Source organism: Tachypleus tridentatus, chromosome 9 (assembly GCF_004210375.1).
Source record: "Tachypleus tridentatus isolate NWPU-2018 chromosome 9, ASM421037v1, whole genome shotgun sequence".
Lineage (NCBI taxonomy): Eukaryota > Metazoa > Arthropoda > Merostomata > Xiphosura > Limulidae > Tachypleus > Tachypleus tridentatus.
Window position 1 is genome coordinate 160,732,645 of NC_134833.1, and position 15,700 is coordinate 160,748,344.

The 15,700-nt window shown below is 36.2% G+C and overlaps 1 protein-coding gene across 1 annotated transcript in view; it reads left to right on the forward strand.

Moving 5' to 3' along the window:
• The window catches only part of LOC143226822 (uncharacterized), a 78,382-nt gene that overhangs the window by 42,725 nt on the left and 19,957 nt on the right, over window positions 1-15,700 (forward strand). The gene's annotated exons all lie outside the window — the stretch shown is intronic.

Below are 15,700 nucleotides of genomic sequence, written 5' to 3' on the forward strand. Positions count from 1 at the left end.
GAAGTTTTATGCCCTTTTTTGCTTAAGCTGTTTCTTCAAATGTAGGCATAACAGAGACTATCGGTCTCTTGTTAGAATCTTAAAATGTATGCCTAATACAGAGACTAGTGAAAACTTTTATCAGTTTCTTACTGTTGTCTTCAAACGTAGGCCTAACAGAGACTAGTGAAAACTTTTGTCAGTTTCTTACTGTTGTCTTCAAATGTAGGCCTAACAGAGACTAGTGAAAACTTTTGTCAGTTTCTTACTGTTGTCTTCAAATGTAGGCCTAACAGAGACTAGTGAAAACTTTTGTCAGTTTCTTACTGTTGTCTTCAAATGTAGGCCTAACAGAGACTAGTGAAAACTTTTGTCAGTTTCTTACTGTTGTCTTCAAATGTAGGCCTAACAGTAGCGAAAGAGGGGTTTTGCCTTTTTTTCACATATGGACATAGCGGGAGCTGATGAGGATTTGCTATCGATTTTTTGCTTTTGTCTTCACATTTGGACCTAATTAGGTCTGGAGAGGACTTATTTTACCAATTTATTACTTTTGTTTTTCTCGAACGTAAGCCTTAACAGGCTGAAGAGGACTTTTTTATAACTGGTTCCTTGCTGTTTGCTTAAAATATAGGCCTCACAGGGCTTTGAGAGGACTAGCGATGTGAAATGCATAGTTATCTGAACGTACTTAAACAATACTCCCTCCAATTTCCTGTCCGCTTACATCATGTAAGTTTACCTTTATGCTCTTTTGGCTACGATTTCAAGCAGGTGCGTGGTGTGACTGATTTACAATCATACCGATTACTAATAATTACAAAACAAAGAGGCCCCGGCATGGCCAAGTGGGTTAAGGCGTTCGACTCGTAATCCGAGGGTCGCGGGTTCGAATCCCGATCACACTAAACATCCTCGCCCTTTCAGGCGTTATAATGTGACGATCAATCCCACTATTCGTTGGTAAAAGAGTAGCCCAAGAGTTGGTGGTGGGTGGTGATGACTAGCTGCCTTCCCTCAAGTCTTGCACTGCTAAATTAGGGACGGTTAGCGCAGATAGCCCTCGAGTAGCTTTGCGCAAAATTAAAAAAAAAATATATTTCCAATACAAAACAAAGTATTTTTTCACCTGATTATCACTTACACTGAGAAGAGGTAATTAACATACGCGGAACAAAAGTGAATGCTTTTACATTTTGAAAACTTACCTGAAGATGTGAAGTGATGATGTAACGTGTAAAACCCTACATGTGTAACAGTAATTGCAGGCATGTTAAATAACCTCGTTTGTATCCGGGTCTTTACAATTTCAAGGGCAACTATTCGCCACTGAGAGAGAATTATTTTATGGAGAAAAATTTAAATGTTTTCATCACTTACGTTCTGAACAAGCGAGGTTTGGCATTTCTTCAGATGGCCTTCCAGTGGCGTAGTGTTATGTTTGCAGCTTACAACGCAAAAAACCGGGTTTCGATACTTGTGGTGGGCAGGACACAGGCAGCATGTTGTGTAGTTTTGTGCTTAATTCAAACGAGCAGCTTCCTCAGATGAGAAAAGATAGAGCTACTGAAAAACATTGAACTGCTATGATAAATACATTGTAGTAATGATCCCTCTACCGGTAAAGCATTGAACTACTATGATAAATACATTGTAGTAATGATCCCTCTACCGGTAAAGCATTGAACTACTATGATAAATACATTGTAGTAATGATCCCTCTACCGGTAAAGCATTGAACTGCTATGATAAATACATTGTAATAATAATCCCTCTTCCGCTAAAGCATTGAACAGCTATGATAAATACATTGTAGTAATGGTCCCTCTACCGCTAAAGCTTTGAACTACTATGATAAATACATTGTAGTAATGATCCCTCTACCGGTGAAGCATTGAACTACTATGATAAATACATTGTAGTAATGAACCCTCTACCGGTAAAGCATTGAACTGCTATGATAAATACATTGTAATAATAATCCCTCTACCGCTAAAGCATTGAACAGCTATGATAAATACATTGTAGTAATGGTCCCTCTACCGCTAAAGCTTTGAACTGCTATGATAAATACATTGTAGTAATGATCCCTCTACCGGTAAAGCATTGAACTGCCATGATAAATACATTGTAATAATGATCCCTCTACCGGTAAAGCATTGAACTGCCATGATAAATACATTGTAGTAATGATCCCTCTACCGGTAAAGCATTGAACTGCCATGATAAATACATTGTAGTAATGATCCCTCTACCGGTAAAGCATTGAACTGCCATGATAAATACATTGTAATAATGATCCCTCTACCGGTAAAGCATTGAACTACTATGATAAATACATTGTAGTAATGATCCCTCTACCGGTAAATGTTTATTTTAAACGTACTCTACCACTGAGGAAGTTCTAATAATTATTTGGCCAGTGTGTATCATATGATGCAGGATCTGATAATCATTTCTGGTGTGTTGAGGAAGGCGTTAGTTACCTCATGTGTCACGCGCGCGATAGCTCGCTCGCGAGTTACATAACGACTCTTGAACAACGTTCAGTAGACCTTGACCACCAGCTGAGTGAGTTATGGTGTGAAAGATATAGTCAGTCATAGATAAATCAAAAATTAGTTTAGCCTTCGTTTTTTTTTATAGCCATGGGTTCGTTATGTCATGGCGAGTACTAACCTGGTAAAACTGGGGAGTTTGGAAAAGGGGTAAAAAATTAATTATGGTCTTACTCTCAGAACCGTGCACGCACACGTAAACCATGCATGTATTAATATTAATATTGTATTTTTAACATAACATTGGTCTGTTGTCAATCACAATATGACCCGGCATGGCCTGGTGGTTAAGGCACTCGACCCGTTCCACCAAACATGCTCGCTCTCTCAGCCGTGGGGGGCGTTATAATGTGATGGTCAATCCCACTATTTGTTGGTAAAGGAGTAGCTCAAGAGTTGGCGGTGGGTGGTGATGACTAGCTGCCTTCCCTCTAGTCTTACACTGCTAAATTAGGGACGGCTAGCGCAGATAGTCCTCGAGTAGCTTTGCGTGAAATTCAAAACAAACCAAACCGGTCACAATAAATATAACTCAAGTTAGCTTAGGTACAGAGGTGTCAGTTCTCTAATCAATCTCTTATATCTACATGGATTGTTAGCTAGTGTAAGAAGATAGATATTCCTGTACTATACCTAGATACGCACACAATGATGTCACAAAACATTTAACCAAATTTCCGTTTTAAATATAATATTGCCGGATTTTCCAGTTTCACCCCGCTACCCAATTTGGCATCAAAGTTTATTGCGTGCGCAGACTCAGTTTCTAATTGTAGGTTTAGGTGCTTACAGACAAGCCTGTCCATTGCTAATCGATTATGTTTGTGTCATCATTATTTTCAAAATCTTTATATAGGCAAATCTGAAATAAGCGCCACCTGGTGATAAATATTTTTCTCTTTCCAAAACTGGAAACCAATTTGTTATCTATAGAATATCTCACCTTTTTTTTTTTTTTTTCAAGTTAAGATACTCTGTTCTGTTGTAAATTGGATACGTGAAAATACTAGTGTCATGTATTACCACCAGGGATGGCTTTTAGTTAAATTTTGTTTTGTCATGAACAGGTTAATCGTGACACATTCTCAAAGTGGTTCTTGCGGTTTCTAGGTTAAAATAATTGTGCTTTAAACTTGTATGGTTTACATTCAGTTTCTGAAAAGTTTTCGGAATTTTTTTTCAACAAATTTCACAAGTGCTGGGGCCTACTTTGCCATAGTTCTTGGAAATTCGCCAAAATTATCTAGTTTGACTGTGTGATTACTCGAACGTTAACAACAGCTGGAAAACTGGTTTGATGTGACATTAACATAATGCTAGGAGTTCTTGTTACACCCCAATCCCTGAAGCCAAATGAAAAGAGAGGAATTATTGGTCAGTAGAAATCTTTCGAAACTGTGATGTTTTAAACGTGCGATTTGGTGAATGATTTAGTTCTCAAAAAAAAAAAGTTAGGGTAACAACTGACGTTAGGTGCACGAGTTTTTGACGTATTTGCTGAACCCTATTATTATTATTATTGTAATAGATATTACATATATATGTACACAGTTCTATATATGTAAAAACGGCTCGTGTGGGTTGAGAATATTTTATGTAGAGGAATGAACAACGTTTCGACCTTTTCGTTTGTGAACCTGACGATGACCGAAGAAGGTCGAAACGTTATTCGCTCCTATACATAAAATATTTTCTCAACCGAAACGAGCCGTTTTTACATATATATTTCTCTACAAGTGCGCAGTAAGGCATGCAAGGAATTTCAAAGAAAATGAAAGCACAACATAGCCAGAACGTGCGAAACCTTTGCTGGGATTCTGTATAAAAATTAAATCTGTTGAAAAAACGAATGTTCTCTAAATTGTGTAACTTTGTTCACGCGTTTGTTGTTTGTAAATACCGTGTTTCTCCGATAATAAGACCTACCCATAAAATAAGACCTAGTGTGATTTTTGGGGATAGTTTTAATATAAGCCCTACCCTTAAAATAACCCCTAGTTAAGAGTGGCAGGAAGAGGAAAGAAATAAAAAAAAATTAATTTATTAATTAGTTTAATAGTTAGTTAATTAGTTTGGTTAAGTATTAATCAGTTAGTTTAATAGTTTATTTTAAATGGTTAGTTTAATAGTTTATTTTAAATGGTTAGTTTAATAGTTTTACTTTGTAACTTCATTTTTTTAATATATCAAAATAAGACATCCCCCGAAAATAAGCCCTAGTGTCATATTTTGGAGTGAAAATTAATATAAGCCCTGTCTTATTTTCGGAGAAACACGGTAGTAATAATAATAATGTACGAAATACGACAGGAGACAAGTATGAACAGGGAACGTAGCTACATAACACAGGTCTGCGAATTTAAACTTCATAAATTTAATTTTGGATTTAATAACGGATCTTACGTGATTCATCTACGTAGATTTTAGAAAATAATGTTCATTTTTCTCTATCATGTTGAAGATGTATGATGAACTAACAAAAATACAAACTGAAGAAAAGAAAAAACGATAATGAATATACATCCTGATTGTTGTTACATCTACAGCTTTGTTTCAAAACTACGTTTTGTGGTCTTTCTGGTATGCATAGCGTCATGACGTTTTGGGGAAAATCTGTACGTGATGGAAATAAATGGACATAATTTTTGGATTCAGTGTACAGGAATTATCGTTGAACATGTAAACTTTACAAGACAATAAAACCATCGTAGGCCTGTGTAATATGTAGTATATAAAACAGTGTCATAGAATTACTGTAAAATCATTGTTTAACGCTTTCACTGCGGCAGCGCTTTAAACGCGCGCGCGCGCGCGCGAAAGTTTTTCGAATCATATATTGTATAGACAAGAGCACACTGGCATTCAACTACCAGAGGCGCACCGTATCCAATTAATGGGTTAAAGGCAGGACTAAACATCATAAACAATAAGATTTAGTTTAAAATTATAAATTAAACAGTGTAAACGGTGATATATAACTTTGCTAAAAACTACAGGATGGCCCGTAAGTCCTTACCCATCCATATGTTATGTTATATTCAATTAGTCATGTATTATAAATTTGTTTCTTTTTGTCAGAGAAATATGGCCGATGTAAACCCATTTACACTTGAAGAACATGGCGTCGCATAATATTATGCAGCGAGAATGAGGGACAGCACACAGATACACTGGATACATAAGATATATGGATGGGTAGGGACTTACGGGCCACCCTGTAGATATGTCGCGATGTAGCAATACGATACAAATATTGTATCCTGAAGCCGTGATACGATTATATCAATACATCATCCGGTACGGCTTGTGTATCTTCACGAAATTTGGAAACATCATAAGTGTTTTGTACAGAAAAAATTAAAATTTATAATAAATTAATTTTGCAACAAAGTAATGTTTTATTACATGGAGTCCAAGTAGTCATTATCCCCAATGTAGAGCGATTTTCATGTTAAGATTAAAAACATGTCATCTAATAATCAACAAATATTTCTTGTGTAATCTGTAAAGCCTCCGAAATTAATACACAACTTGATGAAACCTGAGAACTTGAAAATTCGCAGTAAAATATGAAGTACCCAAATAAGGCTGTCAGTAATATAGGTAATAAATTACAGACAAAACTATCAAACTTTGTAACAAACAGTTGATAAAACTCGTATCTAACAAGATGCGTGTCGTACCGCCTACTATGAAAAGACACCTTTCCCAACTAAACATCCTCTTGCTTTTGAGACGATAGTTATAAAATAGTGGCACTTACGGATGCACAATAACTAAATTCACTCGTGTTCTATCTGTTCAAATGTAGTTTGGACATAAAAATAGAAGTTCACAAATGAACGTTTAGTATTAAACATTTCTGTTTCATACCATGACGTTCGCGTTGACGCCTCTAACCTGTGGTTGTTCATACCGGTTCAGAATACCAGTACGGTTATCATCAAACCGGCCACAACTAGGTGGCTTTGGTTTGTGCTGTTTTTGACAGACTGGTGGGTGAAAGACGGCTGACAGCGATATAAAATATCCTTCAAGTCAACTCCAGATTAAAAATTAATTAATAAGTTGTATATAACTCATTCCTGTTGTCTTTAAACATGTATAATCCGTGTTGTAATAACTGACACGCGTTTTGTTTGCTCGATTTAAGAACTTGCTTTCAAACGACCTGATGCGTGCATTAATAAAAATCGTGTTGTGGCTGTAGACATGGACTGTATATTGACTGTGATAATGTCCCCCGTAATAATGGCTTTATTTCAGTGTTGATAAATCGTTGTTAATGTGACGTGGATATATTTACCAAACTTGTTCTTTGAAACTTCAACATAACGATTCCAACTTGGAGGATTTCTTTATTGTTGGAGTTTTAACATTTAGAATATTTTTGTAAAAATACAATAAATTTATAAGACTGGTCAGACCAAGCTACCTACGCAGATTCAAAAACAAAAACCAATCTTGTAACGAGTACAGTTAAGTAAATATGGTGTTCTTAGGACGATTATAACGCATTGTCTCGTCAGGTATATGACATCGTCGTTAACGGTATTTCGGCCGTGAACCCAATAACATTTCTCCACATTCGGCTAGTTTAAGTTAGTCCTAAAACCTATATACAGTGGAGCGCCATTAAGCCGCGGACCAGTAAACCGCGAAATCGCTTAAGCCGCTGTGGCAAGTCTTGTGAGCGAGGATTATCGCGGCTCACCGCTAATTTAAGAACGTGTAAAAACGCGGCTTACGAATTTAATCCTGGCTTTATAACTTCAAGGGGATATTTAAAAAGGATTTGCTTTAATTTGGGAAATAAATAAAATATATTACAATAGAAATCGACCGTTAATCTACCTTATCCGCTCTCTATGTCAGCTTTATGGAGGCCGCCATTGTTACCGAATCACACCTCTCCATACATTAAAGTTAATCCGCGGTAAATCCGTGAAAAAAGTGATCAATAATTAAAGTATTATTTTTAATTCGATAATCCGATATAATGATCACGCAATGGCCCGGATGAGGCTCCTCGGCGGAGCTGTTGGCGACTTCGGTTTTTCAGTCACAAAGGTTTAAGCCGCGGTTAAGCAGGTTGACCCCCCCAAATACCGCGGCTTAACGGCGCTCCACTGTACTAAGCTAACAATTCAAACAATGCTGCAGTATTTACTAAAGCATACCAATAAGAATAAATCTAGATGTATTAAACGTTGTAACCAGTATTATTGATTAAAGTAATATTAAAGAAAGAATGGACGTCTTTAACCACACAAACACTAGGTTTTGATACAGAACTTCTCCCACCCTCCTGAAAAAACAAAAAATGAAAATAACATAACACCAATATATTTTCTTATTGTGGTAATATAGTCTATCTCTTGCTGTCATACTGTCTCTGCACCGTTTTGACGTTCAAACGTTTCACGAAATGTGTAAAAATATTACAAACCTCTGAACTTCTACATTCATGTCCAAAGTAATTATTTATCCACGACTCCCAAGTCCTGATTTTAATTTCACCACGCGAGCATAAAAATATTGTTGAACAAATGCGTTTTTGCTGTGTCAGTGTGACGTAACTGGTACAAGATATAGGTATGTGTAACAACAATTTCTGAGCTGTAGTCGAAGGTACGCAACAGGAAGTTGGTTTCCTGGAGGCTGACAAGAAATGTATTGCACGTATTCAAGTTCTAGAGTAGGCTCAACAAAAGTCCACTCACTTCTCGTAAAACAAAAAAAATTTAATTGAATTTAAACATTTTTTCGAAATAAACTGTGAATTCGGTCACGTACCTAAAAGGGTATTTCCCTTTACAATTCACCATAACACTAGGTGTAGGTGATTCACTCTCATCTCTTGAGGCCCGGCATAGTCAGGTGGGTTAATGCGTTCGACTCGTAATCTGAGGGTCACAGGTTCAAATCCATGTCACACCAAATATGCTCGTCTTTCAGTCGTGGGGTGTTATAATGTGACGGTCAATCCCACTATTCGTTGGTAAAAGAGTAGACCAACAGTTGGCGGCAGGTGGTGATGACTAGCTGCCTTCCCTCTAGTCTTACACTGCTAAATTAGGGACGGCTAGTGCAGATAGCCCTCGTGTAGCTTTACGCGAAATTCGAAAACAAACTATTTTCTAAAACTTCGAGGTGACTGTACGAATGACAGAATATCGAAACAGTTGTGGTTTCTAATTGAATGAAACTGATAAATGATCAGTATTGCACATCGGTTAAATTGTATTTTAGTCTCTGGTTAAGTTTTGATGAAGTGATGACTGATGTTCGTCAAATAATTCATCTTTCAAATGTGGCAAATTCAACAGTTTTTACGGGATTCAAAATTTTACAGAATACTGAAAACTTTCACTGCATCACTTTTTAGTTATAATTAAGATAATAATGACCAACTTTAAGATGTACGACCGTTGGTATTTCGTTATTCACAAGTTATTACATTGAACAGCATGATGCCATCAGCTGAATTGAATTAGTATGTGATAAGGACGGATTTAATGGATAGCTAAAACTGATGTGGCCCTTGTTTGCTTTCACCTTATATATAATATTGGTATGAATAGAGCCTACCATGCTCCATGTGTTTGTAGATGACTAGCCATTTAGGCTTAAATCCGCTTGTGGTATCTGGCAATACCATGGTACTATTTATTATTAAATTTATCTTTACATGTTATTTTTGTCTCAGCACGGCCAGGTGGTTAGGGCGCGTGATGCGCTATCTCAGGGTTGCGAGTCCAAATCCCCGTCCCACCAAAATTACTTGCCCTTTCAGCCGTGGGGACGTTATTTTGTTTGGTGAGTCCCATTACTCGTTGGTAAAAGAGTAGCCCAAGAGTTGGCGGTGGGTGGTAATGACTAGCTGCCTTCCCTCTAGTCTTACACTGCTAAATTAGGGACGGCTAGCGCAGATAGCCCTCGAGTAGCTTTGCGCGAAATTAAAACCAAAACCAAACCTATTATTATACCCCCAGCGTGACTCCTTTAGCGTAATTTGGCCGAGAGTGAATAACATGACGTGAAACGTTTAAAGTTACCTTGAAAGTTGAGCAACAAATTGTATCATTGCTGCCATGTGGCGCGTAACGTCATGACTTTCTGAACCACAGTTTTTACAGCAGGAAGAAAAGACTTCATTTAGGTTAATTACAAGCAATCTATTGAAATATTTAAAATTAATGAGAATGTATGTATCTTATGGCGTAAGATTTCACTTATTCACAGCTGAAGAACTACTGAGTGGTTTACTTTGCAAATTTTGCGAACAGTATTTTTTTGTAGCACAGTGGAAACGCGTCGTAATTTACAAAATAATATTCGAATTTTCGCCAGTATTCTAGACAGTTTATAGTGCAGTTAAATAGGTTCGCACTTTCTACGTTTATTGGTGTAATCACATGATGGTGGACAGTTATATTTTTAAAGTCAGACAATTTTTAACTTATTCATAAAAATAATAACGAAGTTTGTAGTGAAAATGCTGAACTTTATTAAAAAGAAAGATTTACGTAGATTGAATTGACAGTGCATAATTAGTCGAATGTTGGTGAAACAGAAAATGGAGGTGGGGTGGAATAGAACATTGAATTGTTGACTAGTGATTTCAAGCAACAGGTGATGTTTTGCTCTCATAACCACATAGTAATTACTCATTATTTTCTTTAATAAAAACAGATGTAATAAAACGCTTACTTTCACATTTATTACTCTCTTGACTACCCTAGTCGCTCCCTCCAAAGAAATGATCTGATACCCCTCCCATCCTGTATCCTATCATTATTTCTTTATCGTTAGTGTAAAAAAAAAAAACATTTGAGCTGTTAAGTGTTTAGTATTATACATTTTATGTTTATTTATTTGTACTACTAAGAATTATTTTTTATATCGACTTAGGGTTAACATAAATATCCTAAAACGGTCGAATCGCGTGAGATACTATTGGTTTTCGATTGAAAACACCATTAACAGAGAGAGACCACCTAGCTTGAGACCGGGTGTACGATAATCGTTGCAAGTTGTTCGTTTTATTGAATGTGTTGATTTGATTGTGTTTGTTGGTTTGTTATGCAGGTTGGTTTCTTTATAACTATTTATTAGTTCTGGTCAGTATAGTAGCTGACGTTTTTAATAATGAATTCCTTCTTTGAAAAGTTAGTTTTAATTTTTGCATTTTTAATTGTTTTGTTGCAAATTCAATCCACTGCTATCTTAAAGTGAAAAGAAACCCACTTGAAGTAACAATGTATTCTGAAGATGGCTGGTATGGGTATTAAAACTTTAGATAAAAGTACAGAACAACATTTCGACCTTGTTGACCTGAAGATGACCAACAAAGGTCGAAACGTTGTTCTGTACTTTAAAGTTTTAATACCCATATGCTACTGCGGGTTTGCGTATCATCTTAAAATGTTCGACATTATTTGGGTTGTCGTTCTTTGTTCCAGAACCTGATTCATGCAGACCAGAGTGTGTTTCGTCAGCGAACTGTGCACAAGACAATAAAATTATAATAAAATGACTTAATTGTACAGGATACAATACAACGATAATAAAATCAAACGTAAAATTCTAAAACTTATAAAACATAGAATATGTTATTCAACACTTGTACGTGTTACTATGTTTATAAGGTCTTTCGGAAAACTCGAAAGAAAGAAAAGCTTAAAACCTTACTAGAAATCGGAGATGAGAGGCGGTCGCGTGATTTCCACTTCTTGGCTGGTGATTAGCATTACTATTCAATCTGACGAGAGAAAAACAAACATACAAAGTTCTGTCTAACCAAAGAAATCAACGAATCACGAATCGGCTGTAATAAAGTGTTGGATAATATATGCAAGACTTATATTTAGTTATATGCGTCATTTACACGGGGTATTTGCCCCCTCACATTTTAAGAACATTAGTTTAATGGCTGACAAAAAAAAAAATTTAAGCCAAAGTTTCACTTTCTACAGCTTTGATAGTTGGAAGAGGCGTAAAAACACATAAGCGGTAAATACGTAAGAAGATAACTATAGGTGGCGTTTTAAGCGTTTATGATTTTCACGTGAGACCATTTGGAATGACACTTAACCCTTTCCCTGTTTTAAGTCTTCCTATGTATTCGCAATCCATAAAGCTTGTTTTTTGATTTATTATAAACATTTTTTTTAATTTATTGTAAGATTAGTGTAGCGGGTAACGGAAACGTAATGAATATAATAAAAAAATGTACTTATCCTAAGTTTTTCCTTTCTGTTGTGATGCTCATATGAACCTGTCTTCTAATCTCACACTTTGAACCAAAACAACCACTTTCTAAAGTCATGTTCACGAGCATCAACTGAATTTCAAATTACTATAACTCTGTATCACGTGATACATAGGACAAAGATAGGGTTAACAATGTGTTTACTCTCTCGATCAGTCGGGTTACCGAACGTGTTAACTGTTGATGTGTATCATGGAACATTCGCTTCTTGCTGCTGTTTATCATGTCCTACCTTTTCTGAAGTGTGTTGTGTAAGTGGATAGAGGGCGTAACGAACATATGAGAAAACTCGCATTAACGTGAAATAAAGTTTACTATGTTTTAGTGTAACGTTTTGTCACCCACACACTGTGGGTTGTATCTTCTCATGTCACCCATACGTTTATATCCTAATTCTGTCGAAGCTCCATAACATTAGTATCGCCCCATCTGTAGGAACTAATCCTCCATCTGTCCCCATACTTTTGAAATCAGTGCTATCCCACAGTATCTGGTCATATACCTTTTGAGGATTAGGAAAACTCGTATATATGTTTGTATTGGACCGTTTTGTATCGTCAGAGATAAAATCCAGATGAAAAAAATGTCTTTGAATCTGTACCAGCGAATTTATTTAGTAATGTAATAATGAAATAGGGTTTTTAACATCGTAAAACAGTGGCGCCACCATTAGAACTCACTAGATCTGAAGACTGGCCGCGAGGTAAACTAGCCTATGGAAATATAACAAAAGACAGAACTAAAAAAAGGTTTATACAACTCGTCAGTGGTTGACATGGTAAAGACTGTTGTTGTTTTTTGATGAAATACCTCAGCTTTTTGTATGTTTCAGACGAATTTAAAATGTTGTATCAACAAAAATAAATGCAAATTATTCTAAGCCTCTATGCTGCATGGTTTTTATTTTGTCTTTTTGTTCTCTCTTTTGAGAACCGATAAAAGAATTCGTGTTACAAAGGTTGTTAACGAACTAATGATCTTCATGACGAGAAACGCACGTGAAATAAAAATATATCTCATAACGGCTGGTATGGGTATTAACACTTTTACTGATAAGCAGAGAACAACGTTTCGACCTTCCTAGGCCATCTTCTGGTTAACAAAGAGTTTGCACCTAACCGTTGCCGGGCACGACTTAGGGACGAGAGTATAAACAGGTACGGGATTGTAGGTGGCGTTGCAGGTTGGATGTTAGGTTATTAATTGGTATAGGTATAAAGGCGTTCCTTTATAATTGTTTAATTTTGGTTTTAGTTGCTGTATAAGTAAGGCTTCTTTGATTTTGCGTTTGTTTATATTTGTTTCCCTACTTAGTATCTGGGAGTTTTCTGTGTTTATTTGATTTGCAGTGTTAAAAAATGTATGAAGGTGTTTTTTTGTGTTCTTTGAATCTAGTTTCCATTTTTGTGCTTGTTTCTCCAATATAGAAGTCGTGACAGTTGTATTTTATAAATTATGTTAGTGTTGTGTTTGTCAATGTAGTTTTTACATAGTATGGGCTTTAGTTTTATACCTGGTTTTTGAATAAATTTGATGTTTACTGAAATGTTATACTTTGTTGTAAGTTTTTTCCAGATGTTTGTTATTTTTTTGCTAATGTCGGGAACGCATTATATGCAGCAGCAGTATAAGGTTTTGTTGTTTGTTGTGTCTTGGGATTTATTGTTGATTGTGTTGTTGATCTAGGTGTGTTAGTGTATTTTTTCCAAGAGTTTCTGGAGGAAATTTGTTGATGTTGATGAAGCGTTGTTTTATTTTGTTGATTTCATCATTAAATTAATCAGGTGAACATAGTTTTGTGTTCATTTGGTTTCTTAATATGTTGAGTTTTTTGTTTTCTTTCATGTGCTGGTTATTTTTTTCTGTGAATTTCTGTTTTGAATTGTGTATCAGTTCTAGTGATCTTGAGGTTGAGAAATGCTATTTGGTTAGTTTTTCCCGTTCACAGGTGAACTTAATGTTGGGGTGTATCGAGTTAACGTGACTGAAAGACTAAGTGTGTTCTGTAGATGTGAACTGTATCCACATATTTAGTATAGTACAGCTTCCTCTAATAAAGACACTCAACTCGTAATCTGAGGGTCGCGGGTTCGAACCTTCGTCACACCAAACATGCTCGCCCTTTCAGTCATGGAGGTGTTATAATGTCACGGTCAATCCCACTATTCATTGGTAAAAGAGTAGCCCAACAATTGGCGGTGGTTTGCGATGAGTAACTGCCTTCCCTGTCGTCTTACACTACTAAATTAGGGACGGTTAGCGCAGATGGCTCAAGTGTAGCTTTGCACGAAGTTCGAAACAAACCAAAAAGTAGAAGTCTTGAAGAAAGTTGTTAGTAAGAGTTTTTAATCACTTTAAACAACGTATCGACCGTGAACTAAACATCAAACCATAAACGTTTTCGAAACGATACCGATCTTATAAAAAGCAAATGACCCAATAAGTATACGAAATAGACTTTCATATACCATGTATTAAAATAGTTGGAAACTTTAGGACTTACTGTTTGGTAAAGATAATCTAGACTTGAAGTGAAATCTGTCCCGTGAGTGTTGATATGTACATTCACTGTAGGTGTTAAGAGAAGTGTACCCTTGTGACTATTCTAACAATGATATTGCGCGTGCAGTAAATTCCAGTTTGTTCATCACATACGTGTTTCAGACTCGAGTAATTCTGTGTGATGACAGACCATGTTGTTCTTTATTCATGGCGTTAAAAGCGGTTGAAAATAAGTCCGTCTTGAGGTAAAAACGTTTAAAAATAAATGTTTAAATTATTGTAAAGCCCTTTGATCATTTGCTTAACTGTATTCTCTGGGATTTAGGCCTAATATTTCCCAGACCTATATTGAAGCAATTGAGTTGTAGCTCAATATATATTCGTAAGAAGATTTAACAGTATTATAGAACTTAGCAATAAAATACTACGCTTGCACGTGCATTGAAGGAGGAACGACGCTATTAGAGGTCAACTCATGAAGCAAGTTATGTCAAATGCCAATCAAGGTGAAAACGTGACTGCCCATGTATTCAACTAACTAGTTACATAATAGATGCTCGAGCACTAATTCTATTTTTGCTTTTTAACTAAAACTCCTTCAGTAAATAAAATCACCAAGAACAAATAAAACCTGCGATATAGTATTATTCCTTTGGTGCAGTGTGTCTCATAAGCAGTTGCTTATAAGACTAAACAGTTTCCACAAACCGAGCAAACAAATGTTTATAAACTGAACTGATCTTAACTGTTCTTAACTTGATTCTTCATTTTCAATATTGATTAAAACAAGTTTGTCCATAATGGGTTAGTTTTCCACGTGTAACATGCATGTTGAACCAGGAATGATATAAAACTCAATGGAAACTATGCAGCCAGGCCAGTCCATGCATTTTGTTTCGATTGTTTTAATATTTATCAGAAATTTTCAAGTAGCTAAGGAGCAGTGAAATATTCAGACTGTATTTTCCTGTTTACATTCAAAATGATTTTGTAACATTTTCCTTGACATATCTACCACAGGTACTATGGTGATTTATAGGACTGTTTCATTGGTGATCAGTATAATTTGTACTTTTGCTGGACACCATTATATAGATATATATTTTTTTCTCCTATTATCGAGATGCCCTGGTGGTTAAGGGACTCGACTTGTAATCCGAGGGTCATGGGTTTGAATCCCAGTCACACCAAACATGCTCGTCCTTTCAGCCATTGGGGTGTTATAATGTACGGTCAATCCCACTATTGGTTGGTAAAAGAGTAGTCCAAGAGTTGGCAGTGGGTGGTGATGACTAGCTACCTTCCCTCTGGTCTTACACTGCTAAATTAGGGATGGCTAGCACAGATAGCCCTCGAGTAGCTTTGTGCGAAATTCCCAAACAAACAA